Here is a 5975-nt window from a genome sequence, read left to right as displayed (position 1 = left end):
AATCCTCACTTGAGTAATATGACCAATACCAACTAACTCCACATACCTGTCATGATGAGACAATGAAGTCACAATACTGTCTTTGTTCACTTTCAGCTGGCTAGATAAAATGTGTGAAGTACTACCAGCCTCAACCTCATGTGACGAAGCATCTAACTATGCCTGGTACTCTTTCTTAGCAAAGTCATGAATGCTCAATGTCTGCTCATCTCTACTAGGTATCTCACCATTATGCACAACAATATCCTCATAATCATCATCTAAACCCACTATGCTATAGTCACTGCCTATTGTAACTATACCATCTTGAATAACTATGACATCACCCTTTGATGACCTGTATACAATTGTCTCAATTTGAGTATCAAGTTGACCATTACTATCAATCTGCGTAATATCTTTTCTCACTACCTCCTATGGCGGAGTAGAATCTGAGACCTCTACCTGGCTATAAGCTAGTTTCTCAAACTCCTCATGCAAGTTCTTGGTAATTGTGTCATCTGCCCTATGAGAAAATCTGCCAAATAGAAATCCAGTCAACTTATCCACCTTAGCTGGGTCAGACAACATGTCATTCATTATACGGTGGTACTCAACCAACTGTTCAGACATGTCATGGCTTATTTTTCTAAGTTTATCTCGAATGTCTAAATAACCATCCTTTCTACTGTTCTGACTCTAGATATCAATTGTCCAAGATCGTGTCCTCTGAGACTCTGTACTATACCTGTCCATTCTAGATAAAGTAGAGTGTAACCCCAATAGGTTATAACTTCTTCAAACACCAAGAACTAACATGCAATTTATTAGAAGTAGCATGCAACCATAGATTTTGACATGCAGCTGATTAGAAGCAACATGCAACCACCAAATTCACCAAGAACTAACATGCAAATGATTAGAAGTAGCATGCAACCATAGATTTTGACATGCAACTGATTAGAAGCAACATGCAACCACCAAATTCACCAAGAACTAACATGCAAATGATTAGAAGTAGCATGCAACCATAAATTTTGACATGCAAGATTTCGGTAGTTGTCAAAATTGACATGCAAACTTCTAAAAACCCTCAGGCTGGCAAGATCATAGCTCTGATACCACTGAAATGTCCCTTTTCTGATTTTATATGATATTCAAGCCTCTAATCAGATCTTTAAGATCAAACAACCAATCTTTCAAAGATCCACCAATTTCTCAATAAACCCCAAATCGGGTATGCCAGAAATAGTGCCAAAAACTTCACAGCTTCACATATTATTAGTAAATCTGAAAGTGGAAATTTTTATAGAAATTTTAGTAGCATAACAGCCTACAAAATGACATTTTTAGATCTATATAACATTTACACAACAGCTCCCAAACGGAGGATAAAAACAATGCTCATCAGGCTCCCAAAAACAACATAGAATAGGCCGAAAACACCACAAAAATACTAATAATCTATCACAAAAGTATAATCACAACCAAATACATATATTCAGCTCTATATTAACATCCAAAAGTCTGAAATACAGCATCAACCCAAACTGATATGAAATACTCAACTGGAAACACCAAACTCTTACAAAAAACACACTCGAAAAATCACAAATCTGCATTGTTCAGCACAAAGGCAAACTCTGCATGAGCATGCACATGGAATGGATTCAAACTCCCATACTTAGCCTTCCTGAAAACTTTCAAACTCCCGTTCTTGGGTCTCCTTGTCCACAGGTTTGGCAGCCTCTGAAGAATAACAAAGAAATGAGCAAAAATCAAGTTCTGGAATGAGCCCAAAATGCCTCCAAACTCCTTAAAAGAGGGCATAACCCTAACTCACGTTCAAGAGGGGTTAATAAAACATATTTTAATAATAATTTTCATTTATTAGTCCATTAGCTTCCAAAGATTATCCCCTTTTTTGAAAACTTCACCTTTTTGGGCCTGCCTGCCTTAGAAAAGATTATTATTTTTAATTATTTGAAAAGGGGACATGACAGTTGAAAGGGGTCATAGGATAACCTATGACCCCTTTTGACACATTTCATGACAACATATGAGCCCTAGGGACCTATTTTCTTTGCTTGAATGGGTTGAAAGGGGTCAGGGTAACCCATGATCCCTTTCAACACATTTCATAACAACACATATCCTTATTTGATTTGTTCAAATGGGTCGAAAGGGGTCATAAGATATCCTATGACCCCTTTCAATGCATTTCATGACAACATATGTCCCTAGATGTCCTAAGACCCTTAGGGACCTATCTGATTTATTCGAATGGGGTGAAAGGGACCATATGATACCTATGACCTCTTTCAATGCATTTCATGACAACATATGTCCCTAGGGGTCCTAGGACCCCTACAGACCTATTTTCTTTGTTTGAATGGGGCGAAATCCTATGACCCCTTTCAACGCATTTCATGACAACATATGTCTCAAGGGGTCCTAGGACCCCTAGGGACATATTTACTTGTTCAAATGGGTCAAAAGGGGTCATAGGATAACCTATGACCCCTTTTGATGCATTTCATGACAACATATGTCCTTAGGGGTCCTAGGACCCCTAGGGACCTATTTGATTTGTTTGAATGGGTCGAAATGGGTCATAAGATAACCTATGACCCCTTGCAATGTGTTTCATGACAACATATGTCCCTAGGGGTCCTAGGACGCCTAGGGACCTAGTTGATTTTTTCAAATCGGTCAAAAGTGGTCATGATTTGTTTGAATAGGTCAAAATCCTATGACCCCTTTTTATGCATTTCATGATAATATATGTTCCTAGGGGTCCTAAGACCCCTAGGGACCTATTTGATTTGTTTGAATGGGTTGAGAGGGGTCATAGGATAACCTATGACCCCTTTCGACACATTTCATGACCTACAAACCTATTTGATTTGTTCAAATGGGTTGAAAGGGGTCATAGGATAACTTGTGACCCCTTTCAACACATTTCATGACAAAATATGTCCCTATGGGTCCTATTCAATTTGTTTGAATGGGTTAAAAGGGGTTGTAGGATAATTTATGACCCCTTTTGACGCATTCAACTATATTATATTTAATAATAATAATACATTACTATATTATATAATAATAATATGATTATATATTTGAATATAAAAATAATCATATATATTACTATATATAATAGTAACATAATATTACTATAATAATAATCATATATAATAATAGTAGTCAATAATAATAATGATTATCGATTGCCTACACTTCCCAAATTTCAATTCCCTCCAAAAATAAGGCAATCAATTTTTGAAAAAAAAGTTGTCCACCAATATTTAGGGACTCGATCTAGTGTCCATTAGTTGATTGGGCTTGGTATTTACCAAACCTCTTTGGTCAACTCAATAAACATGTTTGAGACAGGTTCCACTGACATTCAGACATTGAGTAGACATCTACCAATATTTGTTTCATCAAAATTCAATGAAACGAAAAGGATTTTTTGACAACACTCTCAAGATTATATTGATATAATTGCTATCAAATTCTAAGTTCAATAAGTATTTACTAGTTAATTTTTTATGAAGATGTATATAAACTGTTGATTAACATATTGATTGAAAAATAGCTATAACTTTCAAATGGTATAACATTTTTGAAATCCAAAAGTTGCATCACATTCTATGCTTTGCCTAGTATAAGAAAAAAATAACTTTGTAAAGTTTTCAATTAGTTAGATTGGTCAGACACGGGATATTTTTTTATTCTAGAAAAGTTATAGTATAAAATTCATATTCAATTATTTATTTGGAATAAAAATATCCAAAAATATGCATCACATCCGACCATGAGTCTTCTTTTTATATCTATAATTATATAAAAATAATAATATCATTTGATTTTGATTAAGGTGATCAGACATACACCTACTTTTTATTTTTGCCCTGAATTTTTTGTAGTATTTAGTTTTCAGAAAACAAATATTTGTTTCTCCAAATAAGGCCTAATAGTTCAGAAACTACATTCAATTTCCTATAGATTCTAATCTTACAATTTTTTGATATAGTGCCCATAACTACTTTAAAATTATGTGTCAACTTAACCCTGATTTGTTAGTTTTTCACTGCCACTTAAGGCCGTAGTTTGGTTGACCATGATCCGACACATACCTCGAGACAAAATGTGAATGTTGAGAAATCAAAAAATTTCTTCCTCAACACACCAACTGAAATGGAAAACTACATTTGCAATTGCATGGGATTCAAGAAGGGATCCTTTCCATGCAAATACCTAGGTATACACCTAGAAAGGGGAAAGGAAAACTAAAGCATGGAGCAACATCTTGGATAGAATCAATATAAAAACTGAAAGGTGGAAAGGAAAATGTTTAAACAAGGTTGGTAGAGCCACAAAAATCAAAGCTATTCTCTCAACTATTCCCACTTATCAAATGTTGTGTCTCCCTTTACCTAAAAATATCAATAAAAAACTAGAAGGAAAATTTAGAATCTTCTTTTGGACTGGAATAGAAGATAAAAAGAAATCTGCATTAATTAAATGGGAGAAGATCTATAGACCAAAAGAAGTAGGTGGTTTAAGTATTAAGAACTTTAATTGGAAAAATGAAGCCTTAGGAACAAAACTAGTCTAGAAAATGTATCAAGAGAGTGTTGGTCTGACTTTTTCTGCAGTAAAAAATTTTCAGTTAAACCATAGAAAAGTCAGATGTTCTATGTCTAAGTGAAGTATAAGGTTTTGGATAAACCATCTATAAGAAATATTCACCATGTAAGCCTTACATTCATCCCTATTCATAAATGGTCGGGCGCGAAAATTTTCAAAATTCAAAAGAAGCGAATATGCTTCTGTATTCCTTTTCCTTTCTCCCGGGTTACCTTTCTTACTGTTTGTCCCAACCGTCAGATCCGATTAGATCTACCGCTGGCGTTATCTCGCTATTGAAAGTTGCATGCTCATTAAGTATAGCGAGATAGCGAGTGTCGAGTTTTTAAGCGGTGGGACCCTGAAGTGAACGTGCGGCGATCGAAGATTTGCTATTTAATTGCTTTATTGTGCAGGTACACTTAGCAATTCGCCATAAAAAGGGGGAAAAGGACCCACTAGAATATCTAACATCAGAGCTGGAATGTTGATTTCCGGAAGTTCCGCCACCTCGCTATCGAAAAATTCAGGCACTTCACCGTTAGCGAAGTAGCGAGGCCACGTGAAAATCTGAAAATGATGGCATTGCATCTTGCTTGTGTCATAATTACACCAGGTGGCATGACCTATCATAAATACTGTTGTCAGAATCAGTTTTAATTAACAGAAGTAATTACCGAGTACCCCCTTGCTTTTTTCGGCACGGAATCCTTTAAAGTGCTGAAGCTCGCTACCTCGCTATCGGAAAATTGAGGTGCTTCACCGTTAGCGAGTTAGCGAGGCCCCGTAAAATGGTAAAAGATCGGCAAGATCTATGATGACGTGTAATGACAGGTGACTGATAAAATTTGACATGTGCTAGCTATGCAGAGATCCGATTCTCATTAATGCCTACCTGACTAAATGTACAAGAAATCTGGAACGTCAGCTTGAAGTGAATCAACGGAGCTCGCTATCTCATTATGAAGAGTTGCAAGGAAGATAATTACAGCGACATAGCGAGATGGGCCCACCGCCTTCTTTCTTAAGAAGTCCTGTAGCGTATCGTTCGATCATTTCTTGGTCCGATCAATGGTTGTCGCTGCCTCGTTATGGCAAGGTGCTAGTTCTTTATGCATAACGAAGTAGCGACATGCTGACACGTGTTCTCCGTCGTCAGTGGGTTTAAAGGTAAGCGCCATCAAAAGAAAGAATTATGTACGTGGCAAGCTCTCATTGGGTAATATAACTGACATGGCAAGTATAACTCCTAGTTGTTCTCTTTGTACCGCATGATCGTAGGATCTTTGAAGATCAACGGCGCAGTTTTAAATAAAAAATATAGTGCCACTCTCTGTATTAATTAGACAAGAAAGCTTCGT

This window comes from Cupressus sempervirens, chromosome 8 (assembly GCF_028749045.1).
Source record: "Cupressus sempervirens isolate cs-2001-9-10 chromosome 8, ASM2874904v1, whole genome shotgun sequence".
NCBI classification, from domain to species: Eukaryota; Viridiplantae; Streptophyta; class Pinopsida; order Cupressales; family Cupressaceae; genus Cupressus; species Cupressus sempervirens.
Note: the sequence above shows the minus strand (reverse complement) of the source record.